General features: G+C 37.9%; 1 protein-coding gene across 3 annotated transcripts in view; it reads left to right on the top strand.

The window, feature by feature from the left end:
- NIPBL (NIPBL cohesin loading factor) overlaps positions 1-23,076 on the top strand; it is a 206,014-nt gene that overhangs the window by 66,430 nt on the left and 116,508 nt on the right. The window lies entirely within an intron of this gene.

Here is a 23,076-nt window from a genome sequence, read left to right as displayed (position 1 = left end):
TTCTTTTTTGTCTCGCATTTTAATGTTTTATTCTTTTGTTTGTTTTGAGGTGTAGTTTATAAGTTTCATATGCGTAACATAGTGATTCACAAGTTTTAAAGGTTGTACTCCATTTATAGTTATTATAAAATACTGGCTGTGTTCCCTGTGCTATGCTATCCTTATAGCTTATTTATTTTATTCATAGTGCTTTGTACCTCTTAATCCCACCTCTATCATGCCCCTCCCCTCTTCCCTCTCTCCATTGGTAAACACTAGTTTTTTCTCTGTATCTGTGAATCTCCTTCTTTTTTGTTATATTCAAGTTTATTTTTTTAAGTAAGTCATATCACATAATATGTGTCTTTCTCTGTTTGACTTTACTTAAGCATAATAATACCTTCCAAGTCCATCCACATTGTTGCAAATGGCAAAATATCCATTTATCTGTTGATGGACACTTAAGACTGCTTATGGCTATTATAAATAATGCTCTTAGATACATTGGGGTGCCTATATCTTTTCGAATTAGTGTTTGTTTTCTTTATATCTATACCCAGGATTGGAATTGCTGGATCATATGGTAGTTCTAGTTTTTTGAGGATGCTTCATGATGTTTTCCCCACTGGTTCCACCAGTTTTCATTTCCACCAACTATGCACAGGAGTTACCCTTCCTCCACATCCCTGCCAGTCTGTTACTTACGGTCTTTTTGTTGATATTAGATCTAACAGGTGTGACGTTATATCTCATTGTCATTTTGATTTGCATTTCTCTGATGATTAGTGATGTTGAGCATCTTTTCTTATGCCTTTTGACTATCTGTGTGTCTTATTTGGAAAAATGTCTATTCAGGTCCTCTCCCTATTTTATTTTATATTTCTAAGTTATGATATTGTTCTAGTGTATTTTTTGTGATAGGTAACTATATGTGTCAGTATTTAATAGAATTTATATCTAAAGCTGTTATCAGAGGCTTTATTTAGTTTTGCTATTATATGAGTTTCGTAGTTGTAATAAATTCCGTTTCTCCATTACAACAGCTATAGTAATATTTCTCCAAACTGTTGCTCCCCATATTTTGTAAATATGTAGCATTCCTGTTTCTTATGTACAATAAGCAAGCTGGACTAGTAATGCTTAATTTTTCCTCTACCTTGAAGTTCTCTGATTCTATTTAATCAAAAGTATCTTATGGAAATTATAATATTTAATTTGAAACATTTACATATCTTCCCTGGTGGCTCAGACGAAAAGAATCTTCCTGCAATGCTAGAGACCCCAGTTCAGTCTCTGAGTCACTAAGATCCCCTGGAGGAGGGAATGGCTACCCACTCCAGTATTCTTACTTGGAGAATTCCATGGACATAGGAGCCTGGCGGGCTACAGTCTATGAGATTGCAAAGAGTTGGACATGACTCGTTGAATAACAGTACTTACTTAAAACTTACCCAGTGTTGGCTGATGTCTAATCGATAGCAGTAGAGATATATCTGAGCTTTAGTCTAGGAGAACTTAATCTCTTAATTTCAAGAAGAAAAAGGAGGCTTGTAAATTTAGGAGCCCCATCACTTGCTGAAAGTAGATGTTTGTTTTTAGTAGCAACTTAATGGTAATTTTTGTTAAAGGATTTAATTTTTTAATGTAATAATTAAATCTAAGGCTGAGCATATTTTAGTTGTGGTTTCAGAAATCATTAGTGAAAATTACCAGAGTTCATTTAATTCAGCATAGATAAGATACCAAGTGGATTTGATTTTTTTTAACTTTCTTTGTGCCCTCATCAGCACTATAGCATTAATGTTTGATAAGTAAGAAACTAGTAATATTACTAGCTTCTTTTTTTAATAGAATAAATTATGCTTTATCACACTGCAAAATTGTGGCATTGTGAAAATAAAAAACATAGAGCTGTTTTGAGTTTTGATCTAGATTTTTCCAAAGACTTAAAATTATTTATTTATTTATTTAGCTGCACCAAGTCTTTGTTGCAGCATGCAGGATCTTGCATTGAGACATGTGGAATCTAGTTTCCTAACCATGGATCAAACCTGGGCCCCTTGCATTGAGAGTGTGGAGTCCTAGCTTCTGGACCACCAGGGAAGCCCCTGTATTTTTCCAAGGATATTAAATTACCAATTTATGTAAACACTAATTTTTCTATTTTCCTTAATACAATACTGAAAGCAGGAAAAAGTATTCTAGCATTTAACTGTAGGTTTCCCTTAAAATTTGGTTCTCTTACCAATAAAAGCAAATATGAGGCTGCTAATAAGCCTAACATATGAAGATCATTGTTTTAAGATCATCTGATTATGTTCAGTTATGAATCCTTGATGTCATCACCCTAAATATGAACTATGGACGGAGGTTTGTGACATTGTACAGGAGATAGGGATCAAGACCATCCCCAAGAAAAAGAAATGCAAAAAGGCAAAATGGCTGTCTGAGGAGGCCTTACAAATAGCTGTGAAAAGAAGAGAAGCAGAAAGCAAAGGAAAAAAGGAAGGATATACTCATTTGAATGTAGAGTTCCAAAGAGTAGCAAGGAGGGATAAGAAAGCCTTCTTCAGCGATCAGTGCAAAGAAATAGAGGAAAACAATAGAATAGAAAAGACTAGAGATCTCTTCAAGAAAATTAGAGATACCACGGGAATATTTCATGCAAACATGGGCTCAATAGAGGACAGAAGTGGTATGGACCTAACGGAAACAGAAGATATTAAGAAGAGGTGGCAAGAATACACAGAAGAACTGTACAAAAAAGATCTTCATGACCCAGATAATCATGATGGTGTGATCACTCACCTAAAGCCAGACATCCTGGAATGTGAACTCAATTGGGCCTTAGGAAGTATCACTACGAACAAAGCTAGTGGAGGTGATGGAGTTCCAGTTGAGCTATTTCAAATCCTAAAAGGTGATGCTGTGAAAGTGCTGCACTCAATATGCCAGCAAATTTGGAAAACTCAGCAGTGGCGACAGGACTGGAAAAGGTCAGTTTTCATTCCAATCCCAAAGAAAGGCAATGCCAAAGAATGCTCAAACTACTGCACATTTGCACTCATCTCACATGCTAGTAAAGTGATGCTCAAAACTCTCCAAGCCAGGCTTCAGCAATACGTGAACTGTGAACTTCCAGATGTTCAGGCTGGTTTTAGAAAAGGCAGAGATCAAATTGCCAACATCTGCTGGATCATGGAAAAAGCAAGAGAGTTCCAGAAAAACATCTACTTCTGCTTTATTGACTATGCCAAAGCCTTTGGCTGTGTGGATCACAATGAACTGTGGAAAATTCTTCAAGAGATGGGAATACCAGACCAGACCACCTGACCTGCCTCCTGAGAAATCTGTATGCAGGTCACGAAGCGACAGTTAGAACTGGACATGGAACAATTGACTTGTTCCAAATTGAAAAAGGAGTACGTCAAAGCTATATATTGTCACCCTGCTTATTTAATTTACCTGCAGAGTACATCATGAGAAACGCTGGGCTGTAGGAAGCACAAGCTGAAATCAAGATTGCCGGGAGAAATATCAGTAACCTCAGATGTGCAGATGACACCACCCTTATGGCAGAAAGCGAAGAAGAACTGAAGAGCCTCTTGATGAAAGTGAAAGAAGAGAGTGAAAAAGTTGGCTTAAAGCTCAACGTTCAGAAAACGAAGATCATGGCATCTGGTCCCATCACTTCATGGCAGTAAATGGGGAAACAGTGGAAACAGTGGCTGACTTTATTTTTGAGGGCTCCAAAATCACTGCTGATGGTGATTGCAGCCATGAAATTAACAGATGCTTACTCCTTGGAAGGAAAGTTATGACTAACCTAGACAGCATATTAAAAAGCGGAGACATTACTTTGCCAACAAACGTCTGTCTCCTCAAGGCTATGGTTTTTCCAGTAGTCGTGTATGGATGTGAGAGTTGGACTATAAAGAGAGCTGAGCGCCGAAGAATTGATGCTTTTGAACTGTGGTGTTGGAGAAGACTCTTGAGAGTCCTATGGACTGCAAGGAGGTCCAACCAGTCCATCCTAAAGGAGATCAGTCCTGATTGTTCATTGGAAGGACTGATGCTGAAGCTGAAACTCCAATACTTTGGCTACCTGATGTGAAGAACTGACTCATTAGAAAAGACCCTGACGCTTGGAAAGATTGAAGTCAGGAGGAGAAGGGGACGACAGAGCATGAGATGGTTGGATGGCATCACCGATTCAATGGACGTGAGTTTGAGTCAACTCTGGGAATTGGTGATGGACAGGGAGGCCTGGCATGCTGCAGTCCATGGGGTCGTGAAGAGTTAGACACGAGTGAGCGCCTGAACTGAACTGATGCATGGACAGGTCCTTACTTAGATACATGTAACACACGAGTTCATTAAAGAAAAAGATTATGAAGCACAGTAGTAGAGGATGGTTTCAAAGAAGAGGTGGGGCTTGGAGAATAGGTAGAGTTTTTTTGGTATAGAAAGGAAAAAAAACAGTATAAGGAAATGTATTCATGCAAGGTTTGAGGATAAGCATATTTTGGAATCAGTGAAAAGATCAATATGGCAAGAATGGACAGTTTATGTTGGAACAGAGGAAAATAGAAATAGAAATAAACTAAAAATGAGGAAAGGGACTTTGGAATTAAGTTTGTAGATTTTTTTTTGAGGTTCCTTATGGAAATAAATAATAAAAACAGTTCTCAGATTTCAATAGTGACACAGTGAAAGGTGTTCTTCACTTGACTTCTAAGAATATATTGTATTTGATTTCCTATATCAACACCACTGACAAAATAAAACACACTGGGCAAGTTTTAAGAGTTCTCTTTAATCTTTTCTGTCCTTAGAATATATCTCAGTGTATTAGTTTACATGGGCTGCTGTAAAAAAATTACAATAATTTTGGTGGCTTGAAACAACAGGATTTTATTCTCTCTCAGTTCTAGGGGCCATAAGTCTAAAATCAAGGTGTTAACAGTTTCATTCTCCCTGCAGGGGCTCTGGGTAAGAATCCTTTGCCTCTCTTCCAGCTTCTTGTGGCTCCAGCCATCGCGTGGTTTGTGGCTGCATAACTCTAGTCTCTGCCGTCATCTTCACTCGGCCTTCTTCACTGTGTGTGTCAGTGTGTCTCCCATTTCTGTCTTTCATAAGAACACGTTCATTGGATTTGGGGTCCACCCTAAATTCAGGATGATCTTATCTTGAGATTCTTACATTTGAAAGACCCTTTCCCAAATGAGGTCACATTCATTGATTTAGGTGGACATATTTTGGAGGAGCCCTTACAATTCAACCCACCACACTCAATAATTTTATACAGTCAGAGTCCTGTGGTGAGAATTACTTGGTTAAATTTTTGTGTGTGTGATGATGTTATTCAGTTCAGTTCAGTCACTCAGTTGTGTCCAACTCTTTGTGACCCCATGGACTGTAGCACGCCAGGCCTCCCTGTCCATCACCAACTCCCGGAGTTTACTCATACTCATGTCCATTGAGTCAGTGATGCCATCCAACCATCTCATCCTCTGTTGTACCCTTCTCCTCCTGCCTTCAATATTTCCCAGCATCAGGGTCTTTTCAAATGAGTCAGTTCTTTGCATCAGGTGGCCAAAGTATTGGAGTTTCAGCTTCAGCATCAGTCCTTCCATGAATATTCAGGACTGATGAATGAATATTCAGGACTGATGATTATATTATTTGATAATATAGTTATGCTGCTTGTGTTTGATTTTAGAGTTTGCCTTTTTAAATATTTGATTTAATACTGATTTCTGAATGTAACATTTACATGGTTCCAAAGTCAACCCAGTAGGGAAGGTATTGGGAAGGTATACTCAAGAGCCTCACTACAATCCCATTCCCACCTTCCCTAAGGGCTAATGATTACATTACTTTCAACTTTATCTTTCCTGATTTCTTTTTATGGTTAAACAGTACCTATATATATTCTCATTTCTGCTTCATTCAGGAGAGATTGCATTCTGTATACGTTTATTTTGTACCTTGTTTTTTTTTTCACTTGGTTTTTCCTAGGAATTACTCTTGTTTCAGTTCATAGTTCTCATTCTTTTAAACTACTGTATAATATTCCATGGTATGGATGTACTGTACAGTCAGATTCCTGTGCTGAGACATTAGATTGTTTTCATGTTTTTATATTGGAAATAACGGTGTAATGAATAACATTTTGCATATGTTCTACATATTTGTGGAGGGTCAGCTTCTAGAAGTGGGATTACTGAGTCAAAAGTTTATGTAAATGTATATGTGTGTGCTGTGCTAAGTCACTTTAGTCGTGTCCGACTCTTTGTGACCTCCATGGACTGTAGCCCACCAGGCTTCTCTGTCCATGGGGTTTTCCAGGCAAGAATACTGGAGTGGGTTGCCATTTCCTCTTCCAGGGGATCTTCCCAACCCAGGGTTTGAACCATTGTCTCTTTGTTCTCCTGCATTGGCAGGCAGGTTCTTCACCACTAGCGCCACCTGGGAAGCCCATGTAGTTTTGATATATATGCCAAATTAAACTACATTTTGCATTCTAGCCAGCAGTGTATGAGAGTACTTGTTTCTCAACAGCATCCATAATGGTGTGTTAACATTTCTCATTTACCAGGTTGGCTGGAATTCAGAAACTTGCTCTCAGTATAGTTTTAATTCTTGTAGTAACGGTAAGGCTGAACATATTCTTCTTGTGTGTTTAAGCGCCATTTTATAGCTTTTATATCTGAATGATTTAAATGATGACAAATTGTTTTTGAATACTGAGTCTACATCTTAATTAATTTTTGTACTTTGTGCTCTTCATTTACGTTTGTTCTCATCTTTAAAATGAGACCTATTCATTGAGTTATTATGAAGATCAAATGAAAAAAAGGGGGGGGCGGAGAATGTAAAGCAACAGGCACAGTGCCCAGCACATACTTAGCAACTAGTCAATACATATTTTGTTCTCTCCCTCTATACCTCAGTTTATATACATACACTGCCTACTAGTAGGCAGTCTAGTAAGTGTGTGTCCAAGGTGGGGCCAAGTGTATTTAGTGGGGCAGTGGGTGAAAGTGTATTTAGAGAGGGAGAAGGAGGGAGAGAGAGAAAGACTTCTGTAACAGAGAATTTATGACGTGTTAAATAGTATAGACAATACCGCCGAGAGTAAAAGGAGCCTGGTGGGCTGGAGTACATGGGATTGCAAAGAGTCGTACACGACTGAGCACACACACAAGATGTTTTATTAACTTTCTGGCTTTCATATTCTGAAAATTGTAATAACATTTTGCATAATCTGTTGTTAGTAGAAATTTGGCAGCATGATCCATGTGTTAGAGCAGCATCAGACTTTTTTCCGAAGGAGATTCTAACCTCCCTGTGGTTTCTATGTAGAACATATTTTGAGTAAACTCCTTAAACTTCGTAAAGTTACCTCTCTTCATTTTCCTTGCCTAGATTGGTTGGCTAATAAAACATATATTGCTACCCTTAGTAATACTGCATGTTTGTATTCCATTTCAAACATGTACTCTGGACCATTTCAGTTTTTGAAAAGTCCAGTTCTGAGAAAAATTAATGGAGGACTGTTCAGTGGCAACGTTCTGTCCATCCATTCCTCTGAATATTTACAATTTTACTCTTTGATAGAACTGTTCTATTAGAGATCTGTGGATGGATTGCATTATTTTGGCCCCTTGTAGATTTGTTTTTATTGAATTGTCCTTTTAAATGGATGTGATTTAAAAAAAATAGCAAAGTAGCTCAAAACATTTGGGGAGGTTTTTTTTAGGGATGCCTTCAAGGACTTTCTTCGTTATATCATCCAGAACCTTCTTTATGTGAACTCACTGATGCAATTTCCCTCAGATCACAGTGTCTTGGAAAAGCTGTACTTGTCCTGGTCAGTTGCTTCACTTTTAAAGACACTATGTATTCGCTTCTTTTCATTCCTAACTAGGAAACTTAAGCCACATTTGAAGGCCAACTCTTGGGAGTTTTGGGGCGCATTGTACTGTGCTTTACTCTGTACTGTTTTTATTTATTTTCTTTATCCCAGTATGTCCTTTGTTCAGAATCCTTCACTTGATTTATTTTTCAACCTATGTATTCTTCTGGTAAACTGTTTCAGATCCTTATGAAACAACACACAATGTGATATCTATGTTTATGAATGTATGTATATGTGCGTGTTGCACCTTTAGTTACCCAAGCTAGAACCTGAAAGTGGTCCTGGATTCCGTCTCTCTCCACATCCAAGTTGTCGCCAGATTAATCTCTTTCTGTATATTTGCCCTTTTCTTGCTATTAACCTTGCTTTCTCTTTGTTCAAGTGGTAGTCTATTTCCTACCTAATGTTCTTCCTTCCTTCTAGTACCTTTCTACAAGTTTAGCACCTTCTCTTCCACAGCGCTGCTATAGATCATGCTCTAATATCAAAATCTGTTCATATAATTTTCTTAATATAAAGTGTTTCTATGACTGCCTATAGCAGTCAGTCAAATTTGGACTCCTTAACCTAGCACATAGGCTCTTTTATAATCTGGCTTTTGTCTGTTTAACCTCCCTCAGTCCACATGCGCGTCATGCAGTTTCACAGCTTTCTCCCTTTGCACTTGCTTTTCCTTCTGCCCGCAGCACCGTTTCCACTCTTCATCAATACCAAGCTTTCAAAATTCATTACAGGTGACATCTTCCTCAGAAGGTTTTCCCTGTCTTCTAGCCCAGTAGTTACCACTGTGGCCCTAGGGTCAGTAGCATTAGCATCATTGGGAAATTATTAGAAATGCTAAATCCTTGGCTATTACTCAAGGTTTACTAAATTAGAAACTCTGGGCATAAGACCCAGCAATCTCTGGTGCCTGTTGGTTTTCAGACTTTAACAAGCATCAAAATCACCTTGCAGGGGATTGTTGTTAAAATATCAGTTCCATCTCTGAAACATCTTGGAATGGGTGGATATGATAGATTGTATTAATAGCTCCAGGCCTTCACCCCTGCCTGCATCCAGGCTCTTTCCCAAGTGACTGTGTAGTTCCTGCCAGTGACATGACCAAAGGTTTGAAAAAACGTTTGTAAGATTGTGCTTGCACTTTTTCTGCCTCTGCCATCTCTGAAGACCATATCTAGCCTGACCTGCTGGTTCTAGGAGGAGATTGAGAGCTTTAAGCTATTTAGTTTTCAGTTCAGTCGCTCAGTCGTGTCCAACTCTTTAGGACCCCGTGAATCGCAGCACGCCAGGCCTCCCTGTCCATCACCAACTCCCGGAGTTCACTCAAACTCAAGTCCATCGAGTCGGTGATGCCATCCAGCCATCTCATCCTCTGTCGTCCCCTTCTCCTCCTGTCCCCAATGCCTTCCAGCATCAGAGTCTTTTCCAATGAGTCAGCTATACCAAGGAGTGAAATTACAGGGCCTAGGGTAATCACCCAACAGATAATGTCCCTTCTCCAGAGTATGTGTACCCATTTTGTATACTCCCGCCAGCATTGTGTGAGCATTCCTGTTGTTTACTGTGCTGTCATTGCAACAGTTGATTACTTTTTAACCTTAAATATATCTTACTATCTTATTTTCTTAAAGACTAATGAACTAAAGCACCTTTTCATATGGAAAATTAAGCTCTATGAGGCCACACAGGAATTGTCTGTTTTGTGCACTGCTGTATCCCTAGCTCCAACAGTGCATTGCATGTTGTAGGCACTCAGTAAATATTTGTTGAATATATAGTATAAGAGCAAAAGTTGGTGAACATCAAATTGAGAATTCGCTGACTTTAGCTAGTAATTTATTCTGTGACCATATTCAACATACCTACTATCACTAGGTCTTGATTTTCTTGCCTATAAAATAGATGTTTGTTTCCCAGAGATATTTTTCGCCTATGAAATCGTGTGATTCTGGAATTTATAAATTGTTTTTCACATTTACATTGGTTTGCAACTCATGTTTTACTTATTTTCTCTTGATTCTCTATTTTTTCGTTTAATGTGCTTGGCTTACAATGATATACCAGTAATAGCATAACTAATGCTGTCTCTGAATAATATTCTCCACTAAATAGAATCAGAGCACCTCTGAAGAAAAGGCTGGTTTCCACTGTTGGGATAGGAAAGGTATGAGATGAGGTTGGCATATCTTATTGCACTGGAAAGTAAGGAATCTCTTAAAGAGTGAAAGGACATAACAGAAGGACAAGAAAGTCAGCTTGGAGAAGCTGCCCCTGGCCAATCTGGGAAAATTTTGAGCTTCAAAATAAATGAATAATAATAGATTGCAGCTCATTCAGTAAAAAAGAAATTGCCCAGTCCATACTCACATGAATGAATAGGGAGGAAGGGAATTGTCCCGTTACAGTAGAATGCCCTGAAATAAAACATTGATAGAAAATCATTGATGATATTAAAATTAAGTAGTATAGGTTCAGTGGGAATTAGGTATTTAGTAGTCTCCCTTACACAAGCCTCTTTCCACAAACTGCAGATGGGTAACTTAATAACGGAGAACATGGCTTAAACTGCATTAATCAAGTGGTCAAAGTTAACATCATCAAATTAGCAAAAAACTGGTATCAGATGCTTCCTGTTATAATTCATTAGGAGTCTATGATAATACCTACTAAAAACATACCGCTGGAATTCCAAATCCATGGATTATACAAACAAGTCAATAAATGCAAAGAAACTACAGGGAAGCAATCTAAATTCAAGAAGACTTAAAGTCATGACAGCTGAATGTTATATTTGATTCTAGGTTGGTTCCTGAACCAAGGGGAAAAAACAGTTAAAAAAGAACATTATTGGGACAGTGGATAGAATAGGGACCTGGGATTAAATATTATTTTATAAATGTTAAATTTCATGGTTTTTTCCATTGGCTTCTTGTTATCTAAGAAAATGTTCTTGCTCTTATGAAGTACATTTGTTGTTGCTCAGTTGTGACTGACTCTCTGCGATCCCATGAACTGCAGCATGCCAGGCTTCCCTCCCTGTCTTTCAGTATCTCCTGGAGTCTGCTCAAACTCACATCCATTTAGTTGGTGATGCCATCCAACTCTCTCATCCTCTGTTGCCCGCTTCTCCTCCTGCCCTCAACCTTTCCCAACGTCAGGGTCATTTCCAGCGAGTCAGCTCTTCTGATCAGCTGGCCACAGTATTGGAGCTTCAGCTTCAGCATCAATCCTTCCAGTGAATACTCAGGGTTGATTTTCTTTAGGATTGACTGGTTTGGGATTGAAATGAAAACTGACTTTTCCAGGAAATACATAATTAAGGATTGAGAGAAATGGACTCTGATATCTCCAACTTGCTCTGAAATAGTTCAGGGGGAAACACACACACAGAGGAGGACAGGGAGGAGAAAGGGATGTGAAAGGCAAAGCAGACAGGGCAAAAGGTAAGCAGTGGGTGAATCTGGGTAAAAGTTATGGCAGTTTCTTGTACTTGGATAGCAGTTTTGTGTAACTCTGTTAACTTTTTGTAAGCTTGAAGTTATATCAAAACTCAAAGTTATCTCTTCAACTAAGAAAATTTTTTAAAAAAGAAGCCTGCAGGAAAAACTAAAAAAAAAAAACAACAACTTTATGCCTGTAAATTGCTTTGCAAAATTTCTAAATCAGCTATTAGAACTTTTAACTTGGTTCAATAATAAAAGCCCATAAAGTGAATGAACTAGAACCCACAGACTAATTGGCTTTTAATGATTCTTTATTTTGAAATAATTGCAGATTCATAGGAAGTTGCAAAAAAAAAAAAAGTATGGGGATATCATGTATACCCTTACTAATCCAACCTCCAACAAAAGTAACGTTGTATTGTAATTTCAAAACCAGGAAATTGGCATTTGTACAATCCAGTTTATTCAGATTTAGCCAGCTATGCATGCACTTTGTGTGTGTTTCTATATAGTTTATCATAAATGTAGTTTGACTGAGGGACTGAGCACAAGCACACAGACAAGTAGTTATATGTAACCACCACCGTACTCAATATAGAGAACTGTTCTTCACAAGAACCACTTCCTTGTACTGTCACTTCATAGTCACACCTGCACTCCCCATCTCCAAGTTCTGGCAGCCACTGATCAGCCTTTCATCCTCATGTTGGTATGTCAAGAGTATCCCATGAATGGAATCATACAGTATATATTTTTGAGATTGGCATTTTTCACTCAGTATAATTTCCTTGAGATTCATCCAAGTTGTTATGTTATGAATAGGTGGTACATTTTTATTTGCTAAGTAGCATTCTATGGCAGAAAAGACAATGGCACCCCACTCCAGTACTCTTGCCTGGAAAATCCCATGGACGGAGGAGCCTGGTGGGCTGCAGTCCATGGGGTTGCTAAGAGTCAGACATGACTGAGCGACTTCACTTTCACTTTTCCCTTTCATGCATTGGAAAAGGAAATGGCAACCCACTCCATGTTCTTGCCTGGAGAATCCAAGGGACTGGGGAGCCTGGTGGGCTGCTGTCTATGGGGTCGCAGAGTTGGACACGACTGAAGTGATTTATCAGCAGCAGCATTCTGTCGTGTAGATTGACCAACTTGTTTAGCCATTCATGCATTGAAGGTCATTTGGGTTATTTCCTGTTTTTGGCTATTACAGATAATGCTGCTATAAACATTGATGTGTAGGTTTTTGCATGAACATAAGTTTATTTCACACAAGAAACATTTTTTGGTTTTACTTTTTGTTTTGTTTTTTTAAACTTAGCATTCAGTTTTATGTTTTAAAGTTTATTCTGAGGCAGTAATTTTCATACTTTGTTGTTGTTGCTCAGTCTGCAAGTCATGTCCAACTCTTTGCGACCCCATGGACTGCAGCACACAAGGCTCCTCTGTCTTTCACTATCTTCCAGAGTTTGCTCAAACTCATGTCCATTGAATTGGTGCTGCCATCCAACCATCTCATCCTGTCACCTTCTTCTACTCCCCTCAGTCTTTCCCAGTATCAGGGTCTTTTCCAATGCAGCTCTTCTTATTAGGTGGCCAAAATATTAGAGCCTCAGCTTCAGCATCAGTCCTTCCAGTGAATATTCAGGGTTGATTTCCTTTAGGACTGACTGGTTTGATCTCCTTGCTGTCCAAGGGATTCTCAAGAGTCTCCAGCACCAAAATTTGAAAGTATCAATTCTTCAGCATTCAGCCTTTTTTATGGCCCAGTTCTCTCACATTTGACAGAACTATTGGAAAACTGTATTTGTGACAAACCATTTTTCCTTCTAGTCTTTTAAATCCATGCCTAATTTTGTAAACACAGTGAACTGAATTCAAGTTAGTATCTTTCAGGAGTATATAGAGTCTCTATGAAAACAGAGAAATGGATTCAAAAAATTAAGGAACTACAGTTGCTGTATTCAGTAACTAAGATATGTTTGTAAATGGCCAGTTCAGTTCAGTTGCTCAGTCGTGTCTGACTCTTTGCAACCCCATGGACCGTATGTAACACGCCAGGCTTCCCTGTCCATCACCAACTCCCGGAGCTTGCTCAAACTCAAGTCCATCAAGTCGGTGATCCCATCCTACCATCTCATCCTCTGTCATCCCTTTCTCCTCCTGCCTTTAATCTTGTCCAGCATCAGGGTCTTTTTTTTTTTTTAAGTGGCATGATTCGACATCAAAAACGCTTTGCCCTGCCCTGTTAGGCTAGGTATGATCTAATTTATATGTACCTTTTCTCCTTAGTCTTGTATCAGTCCATCATTGTGTACAGCAACATACTCCCCTTTTCCTTTGTGCTAGGCTCTGTCCTTCTGTACGGACTTGAGCATGCTAGTCACCGCCCCCACCCTGTCCCCATTTCTTCTTTGCCTTTTGCCTGTCTAACTCATATTAATGAGACTTCCTAAATGAGACATTGTTACTGTCCACCCTTCACTATAAACTTGGTTGCAGTCTTTTTGTCTCTCAAAGTACCCGGTTCTTTTCATTTAGAAAAGAGTAAGGACTCTAAAATACTAAGATCAGGGACTCTGGAATCAGACCTTGGACAAATTACTTACCTTTATATGCCCCAGGTTTTATTATCTTAAATTAATAATACTACCTGTTAAATAGGATAAGGATTAACTGAATTCAAATATGTAAAGATGAACTAAATGTAAGTTAATATGAAATTAAACATGTAAATCCCTTAGAACAATTCCAGGCGTATAGTAGATGCTAAATATCATCCATTATTATTGTTGTGAAGTTTATCACAATATGTGATCATCTGTTACATGGTGATTATTCATAATATCACTACTAATGGATTCTCTAAGCTCTATGAGGGTATTAACCATGTTTGGGGTGGTTTTTTGTTTTTTTTTTTTTTTTTTTTTAAACCACATTATGTTCACAACCCACTGTCAGATCCTATTCTAAGTAGTAGATGCTAGATGCATGATGGTGAATACATAAGATATAATGTTTTAAAAATCAAGAAATCAGATCATCAAGTAAAAGGAGATGAGTCACTTAGAAATTTCATTACCTGCTGATAAGCATATGTGATTATTATCAGCTATCAAGTACTGGTAAAGAGAAGCCAAACAGCTTCCTCAACTCCAGGCAATTCAGTATTCTGATTGAAATTGAAAGTGTTTCAGTTCCATTTTAAGTTTAGTTTGCTTTTGTGTTTATTTGTGATACTGACTTGTGTCAAAATATTATTTGAGAAAACTATTTTTTTATATCCCTCTTTTCTGCACACCTCCCCTATCCCCATCAGTTTTCCTAGATTTTGTAAACAACCATGAAAGTCCTCTATAACAGGGGTCCCCAACCTTCAGGGTCTAATGCTTGATGATCTGACATGAGCTGATACAATAGTAATATAAGTAAAGTGCACAATAAATGTAATGTGCATGAATCATCCCAAAACCACCCCCTCACTCCCAGCCCGTGGAAGAACTGTCTTCCAGGAAACCGGTCCCTGTTGCCAAAAAAGGTTGGGGGCTGCTGCTTTATAACACACAGGATCATTTTATCTTTTTACATTTTGTATTCCTATTAACCTTCTAGCTCAGGATATAGTTAATGTTTTATTTTCTTTTTAATAATCTGTGTTTCATAGTAACTTTACTTTTGTGGGACTAATCATATAAATCAGAAACTTCACTTAAAATTTAGAAACCCATTTTTCTTAATAAAAGATTTACCAATAATGACAGAATTTAAACAACTAAATATTTTTTTCATTTTATGTATAGAAAGGATATGCCATTTGATGTTATGAAAATCTGCATTTTATGATTAGTTCATTGAATATTAGCGTATTAAATTTTAAAAATAACATGCTTAACCTCAGTCCATGGAATTCTCCAGAGAAGAATACTGGAGTGGGTAGCCAGCCATTCCTTTCTCCAGGGGATCTTTCCAACGCAGGGATCAAACCCAGGTCTCCTGCGTTGCAGGCAAATTCTTTACCATCTGAGCGACCAGGGAAGCCCTAAATTTTATATATTTACATCCTATAAAATAGCATAGTGGGAAGGATCTAGTGGAAATTATTAAAAAGGTTACTGTAGATAATGTGGGCTTCCTTGGTGGCTTCCTGGCAGGCTACAGCCCATGAGGGTCACAAAGAGTCAGAAACGACTGAGCGACTAAGCACTATAGATAATGTGGGTAAGAAATTGCTTTTCTCTGTTTTTATTATTTCTTTTCCTATGAGAAAGACTATTTAAAATAATTTTGATGTTTAGCTCCTTAGTAAGGAGTTGTTAGTTACTAGTCTTAATTGACTTTTTACAAGGTTATTTTTCCTGAAAATTATCCCAATATAGTTCTTTCACATTCATAAATTATACTATTTAATTATTATATCTTAAATTCTTTTATTTTTTTAATACCAATTACAGAAATAAAGCCTGAGGGAAACATGATGTCTTACCATTCAGTCTCTTATAAAAGAATAGCATCACCGACTTGGTGGACATGAACTTGAGCAAACTCCATGAGATAGTGAAGGACAGGGAAGCCTGGCATGCTGCAGTCCATGGGGTCACAAAGAGTCGGAGATGATTTAGCAACTTAAACAACAACAGCAGCCGTAGACTGTTACAAGCCGTAGACTGGCTTATAAACAGCAGAAATTTATTTCTTACAGTTCTGGAGGCTGGGAAGTCCAAAATAAAGGTCCTGGCAGATTCAGTATCTTGTGAGAACCCACTTTCTGGTTCATAGATGGCCATATTCTTGCTGTGTCTTCACATGGTGGAAGGATCAGAGGAGCTCTTTGAAGTCTCTTTCCTAGGGGCATTAATCCTATTGGTGAGAATTTCACCCTCGTGACCTAATCACCTCTCATGAGCCCCACTTTCAAATATTGATACCATCATACTGGGAATAGGGTTCCATATACAAATGGGGTTGCGGGGGAGATAGAAACATTCACTTCATATCACATGGTTTCGCAGTAATAGGTCTGTTAAATGAAAGGCTTTACTTAATCCTAAGTATGAGATGATATTTTGTACCCAACAAAAAATTTCCCTTAATTAAAATAAAATGTGGAAGTTAACACATTTTAAATTACTCCAAAGAAATTTTAAAAAAGAAAAAGCAAGGTACATATGAAACAGGCTGTTTATTATGGAAGACTTTAAGGACCTGAAAGGTAAACAGAAGAGTATAATGAATGCCTAATGTCCATCACTCAGCTTCAACAGTAATCAACATGCTGTCCTTTTAATTTCATCTGTACCTCCTTCCATTCTGTAACCACTGCTAAATTATTAGTAGCAGTATTATTACTTCTGTAGTATTTTGGAATTTGGTAATATATATATTGAAAAATAGAAATCTTGGGTATACTCATATAACCAACATCCCTCCATGATACAGAACATTTTCACATCAAAAACTTTCTGCATGTCTCTTTGTAGTCGCATCCCACCACCACCATCATAAAAAAACATACTGCTAAGTTGGACTTCATAAAAAGTTCAAAAGATATTGTTAAGAGAATGAAAAGGCAAACGAGAAGGATACAATATTTGCAGATAGTATCTAATAAAGAACATTTATCTAAAGTATATAATTGATGCTCTCAGAAGTCAGTAATAAGATTGCCAGCCTCTACTCTAGACCTGCACTTGTCGTTCTTCAGTCGCTCAACTCCAACTGTTTGCAGCCCCATGGACTGTAGCACACCAAACTCTTGTATCCTTCACTATCTCCTGGAATTTGCTCAAAGTCGTGTCCATTGAGTTGGTGATGCCATCCAGCCATCTCATCCTGTCCTTCTCGTTTTGCCTTCAATTTTCCCCACATCAGAGTCTTTTCCAGTGAGTCGGCTCTTTGCATCAGGTGGCCAAAGTATTGGAGCTTCAGCATCAGTCCTTCTTATTTATAGTCAGGGTTGATTTCCTTTAGTATTGACTGGTTTGATCTTGCAGTCCAGGGGACTCTAGAGTTTTCTCCAACACCACCGTTTGAAGGCAACAATTCTTTGGTGCTCAGCCTTCTTTCTTTATGGTCTTACTCTCACGTCCATACATGACTATGGAAAAAATCATGTATTTGACTATATGGACCTTTTTCAGCAAAGTGATGTCTCTGGCTTTTAATACACTGTTTGTCATGGCTTTCTTCTAAGGAGCAGGCATCATTTAATTTCATGGCTGCAGTCACTGTCTGTAGTGATTTTGGAGCCCAGGAAAATAAAATCTGTCACTGTTTCCACTTTCCTCCCATCTATTGCTATGAAGTGATGGGACCCAATGCCATGATCTTAGTTTTTTTAAGGTTGAGTTTCAAGCCAGCTTTTTCAAAGCAGAGATACTGAGTAGGTAGTTGGATTGAGTGTATTGTATGTGGGGAGAAGTCACAGTAGGAGATACAAATTTTAGAGTTATCAGCATACAGGTGCTATTTTAAAATCTTGAGATCAGATGAGATTAACAGCATAGGTAGAACAGGAAGATGAGAAGGAACCAATATAGGATTCAGGAGTGGCCTGTCCTGTGAGGAAAAACCAAAAGAATATGTTGTTCTGGAAAACAGAATTGTGCAAACAGAAGATTAATCAGCTCTGTTGAATGCTGGGTCAAATAATTGAATAGGAGTTTTGTCCATTGCACTTAACAATGTAGATTCATGCCATTACTAACCATGGTAAGACTTTCAGTGGAATGATGAGAATAAAAACCCAGGGTGGTCTCAAGAGAAAGTAGAAGAATTAGAGGTGAATATGGAAAACTGAAGTATTTTGCTGTGAAAGGAAGCAGAAAATGAAGCAGTTTGATGGAGGATATAGGAGACAAGGGTTTTTTTTAATTTGGGTTTTTGGGGAATAGTAGCAGTTATCATGGAGAAGGGAGTGGCAGCCCACTCCAGTGTTCTTGCCTGGAGAATCCCAGGGACGGCGGAGCCTGGTGGGTTGCTGTCTATGGGGTCGCAGAGAGTCGGACACGACTGAAGCGACTTAGCAGCAGCAGCAGCAGTTATCAGCATATAGATGTTTATATGCTCATTGGAATGATCCAATAAGAGGGAAAATTGACACAGGAGAGAGAAGAAGGTTGTTGGAAATGACCTTTGAATGGGTTAGCACAGAAGAGACATTATTAATGTGCATTATACATGAGCAATCATGATTTTTTTTTTGTACATCTTTATGTACTCTTTGGAGAAGGAAATGGCAACTCACTCCAGTATTCTTGCCTGGAGAATCTCACGGACAGAGGAGCCTGGCAAACCATGGTCCATAGGGTCGGAGAGGGTCGGACACAACTGAAGCGACTAAGCACAAGCGTGCATGTACTCTTTCTCAGTTATTGTTTTCAGTACTTTAAGTAATGATCTTAAGCTGTGGAATAATTTCCTAAAGTACCTGAAACATATTTGTTCTCCTACTGAGTTGTCTTAAAGAATTCATTGTTTCTAGGGACTTGTCATATTAGGATCAAAATAGCCAGACAGAGGACCTGGATAGGTATTTTCCCAAAGAAGACTTAAAGATAATTAACAGGCACATGAAAAGATACTCAGCATCACTAATCATCAGAGAAATGCAATTCAAAATCACAGTGAGATATCACCTCACACCTTTCAAAATGACTATTATCAAAAAGTCAACAAATAAAAGAACTCTCACGAACTGTTTGTGGGAATGTAAATGTGCAGCCACTGTGGAAAACAGTATAGAGGTTCCACAAAAAATTAAAAACAGAAGTGCCATACAAAACAATTCCACTTCTGGGTATTCTCTGAAGAAAGCAAAAACACTAATTTGAAAAGATACATATACTGTGTGTTCATCACATTATTTACAATAACCAGGATATGAAAGGAACCTGAGTGCCCATTGATAGGTGAATGGATAAAAATGATGTAGTCTAGATATGTACCTGTTCACATATATGTATATACACATATTCTTTTTTATGGGTGATAACATGCAAGTAGATGAAATCTTGTCATTTGCAACAATGCATATGGACCTAGAGGGTATTATTCTAAATGAAGTAAGTCAGGTAAAAACAGATACCATATGATTTCACTTAAATGTGGAATCTAAAAGCAAAACATGTAAACAAACATAAGAAAGCAGAAACAGTTATAGATGCAGAGAACAAACAGGTAGTTGCCAGAGGGGAGATGGGTGGGGGGATTAGTGCAATAGGTGAGAAAGATTAAGAGGTACAAACTTCCAGTTACCAAATAGATGAAGCACAGGGATGAAATGTACAGTGTGGGGAATAGAGTAAATAATAATGTAATACCTTTGTATGGTGGCAGATGGCAACTAGACTTCCTACATTGATCATTTTGAAATGTATACAAATACCAAATCATTATGTTGTATGCTAGGAACCAACAGTGCTGTAGATCAGTTATGCTTCAAAAACAAGCAAACTCAGAGAAGAAGATCAGATTTGTGGTTATCAGAGAGAGGCTGGGATTGCGCTGGGGGGGAGGGGGTTAGGAAATTGAAGGGAGTCAAAAGATACAAACTTCCAGTTACAAGATTAAGTACTAAAGATGTCATGTGTAACATGATAAACATAATTAAACACTGCTGTATGTTATATATGAAAGTTGTTAAGCAAGTAGGTCTTAAGAGTTTTTATCACAAGAAAATGTCTTTGTATCTGTATGAGCTGATAGATATTTATTAAACTTACTGTGGCATCAAAAGATGCTAACAATAACCCTGTGTACGAGACAGCAAAAGAGACACTGATGTATAGAACAGTCTTATGGACTCTGTTGCAGAGGGAGAGGGTGGGAAGATTTGGGAGAATGGCATTGAAACATGTATAATATCATGTATGAAACAAGTTGCCAGTCCAGGTTCGATGCACCATACTGGATGCTTGGGGTTAGTGCACTGGGACGACCCAGAGGAATGGTATGGGGAGGGAGGAGGGAGGAGGGTTCAGGATGGGGAACACATGTATACCTGTGGAGGATTCATTTTGATATTTGGCAAAACTAATACAATTTGTAAAGCTTAAAAAGAAAAAAACAAAAAAATCAGAGTAACCAGAGTTTTTTGAAAAGATTCTAAGGGCAGACAAATCGCAAATAACTAATAGGATGAAGATGAATGATAAACCTATTACTTGCTTTTATCACTTAATATTACTGTAGAGGTCTTCATGTATTCAGGCTTTTCTTATATTTCATATGCACCCAAAAATTGCTTATATGTGTTAAAAAAATTTTTACAAACTTCAGAATCTGTTGCTTTCTAGTGGTGGTGAATGATTATTTCAGAAGAATCTGGCCAGTCTTTGGACTAGTGGAAAAAAAAAATGTGAATTTAAAAATTTTGTAGTAGTTCAAAGTGTGCCCTCTTGTGGACTGTTCAATGATTTAACATTAAAACATTTTTCTCTTACATTTTAGATTCAATTGATTATATATTATCAAGTGTATTATGGTCTAAAGTTGAGACCTACATCTAAATGTTATAGTTCCTTAAGACCTCAGCCTCATTTAGAGGAAATAAAATGACCATTGTTTGATTTTTGCATTTCTGATCCCATTGTATAGGAAATCATCTTGTGATAAAGGAATCAATCTTAAGTTATATTGTACTATATATAGTACAACATAGATTTAGGTATTTACTTACCTAGCTGCTTAGGATTTATATTCTACCTATTTCCCAAAAGAATTTGAGGCAGCGTATTCTATTAAATGTAATATAAACTGAGACAATAAAAATATAATAGTTTTAAGCCCTCCCTCCCACCTTCCTCACTAAAGAAAAGGAGAAATTAGTATTACCAAGGAAGGAAAAGTGCTAATTAGCTAAATAGTCCACACACATAAAATGTTGGTTTATTCAAAATAATACAATCCTGTAAGACAGCATAGCATAAAGAACATTGAACTAGAAATCCAAACTTTTGTAGGTCAGTTTACAAGCTGTGAGACCTTAAATGTTTTGCTTCTCTGAGGAACATTTCATTTACCTTTTTTACTGGTTTGTCTTTTCTGTCATAGCATTGTAGATACCTCCCAGTTTGATGTCCTTCATATAATGGTTGATAATGTGAGATAAGATTAGAAACACCTGAGTTCAGGAGCGTCCCTGGCTTTCCCCCGGTTGGTTCAGACGGTAAAGAAAGTACAGAATCCCCCTGCCGTAACATACATGGGTTCAATCCCTGAGTCAAGAAAGTCCCCTGGAGAAGGAAGTGGCAGCCCACTCCAGTATTCTTGCCTGGGGAGTTCCATGGACAGAGGAGCCTGGTGGGCTGCAGTCCATGGGGTCGCTAAGAGTCAGACATGACTGAGCAACTTCGCTTTCACTTTTCACTTTCATGCATTGGAGAAGGAAATGGCAACCCACTCCAGTACTCTTGGCCTGGAGAATCCCAGGGACGGAGGAGCCTGGTGGGCTGCAGTCTATGGGGTCGCACAGAGTCGGACATGACTGAAGCAACTTAGCAGCAGCAGCAGAGCGTTAGAGTGGTTTCATGGATGCTTACTTTATTACTGTTAAAACGTACATATGTGTTTTAGGAACTTTTGTCAGTATATTTATAATCAAAGTGAGGAAAAAGAAAATTCTTATTTTTACCTACTTATATACTTTCACTATTTTTAAGAAAAAACTTTTTAAAATTGAATTAAGATGTATGAATAAGGGGAATTATTAATGTTACATCATTACACTGTTCTGAAGATTATAAACGAAAAAACTCAGAGGTTCTCCTGAAAGTTACTGACTAGCTTCTCTTAAAAAAAAAAGAGAAGTATTTAAACTGTTTAAAAATTACAATTCAGCTTTCTATTTCAGCACTATGTCTTAGATAATTGATGTAGAGCAGACTCTGTTTGCTGTTTATGAAGCTATTTAATGAAGACACATCTTTTTCAAAATTTATTTTTTAATTCAAGGATAATTGCTTTACAGAATTTTGTTGTTTTCTGTCAAACATCAACATGGAATCAGCCATAGGTGTACCTATGTCCCCTCCCTCTTGTACCTCCCTCCCCATCTCACCCTTCTAGGTTGATTCAGAGCCCCTGTTTAAGTTCCATGAGACATACAGCAAATTCCCATTGGCTATCTATTTTGCATATGGTAATGTGAGTTTCCATGTTACTCTGTCCAGACATCTCACCCTCTCCTCCCCTCTCACCATGTCCATAAGTCTGTTCTCTATGTCTGTTTCTCCACTGCTGCCCTGCAAGTAAATTCATCGATACCATCTTATTAGATTCTATATATATGCATTATTATGCAATACTTTTCTCTTTCTGACTTCACTCTGAATGATAGGCTCTTGGTGCATCCACCTTATTAGAACTGACTCAAATGTGTTCCTTTTTATGACTAATATTCCATTGTGTATATGTACCACAGCTTTATCCATTCATCTGTCAATGGACATCCAGATTGCTTTCATGTTCTAGCTATTGTAAATAGTGCTGCAGTTAACATTGGGGTACATGTGTCTTTTTCAATTTTGGTTTCCTCAGGGTATATGCCTAGGAATGGGATTGCTGGGTCATCTGGTGGTTTTATTCCTAGTTTTTTAAGGAATCTCCTTACTGTCTTCTATAGTGGCTGTATCAATTTACATTCCCACCAACAGTGCAAGAGGGTTCTCTTTTCTCCACACCCTCTCCAGCCTTTATTGTTTGAAGACTCATCTTTTAATAATGGTCACATTA

Source organism: Bos mutus, chromosome 20, assembly GCF_027580195.1.
Source record: "Bos mutus isolate GX-2022 chromosome 20, NWIPB_WYAK_1.1, whole genome shotgun sequence".
In the NCBI taxonomy this organism is placed as follows: Eukaryota; Metazoa; Chordata; class Mammalia; order Artiodactyla; family Bovidae; genus Bos; species Bos mutus.
This window is presented reverse-complemented; position numbering and strand designations above follow the sequence as displayed.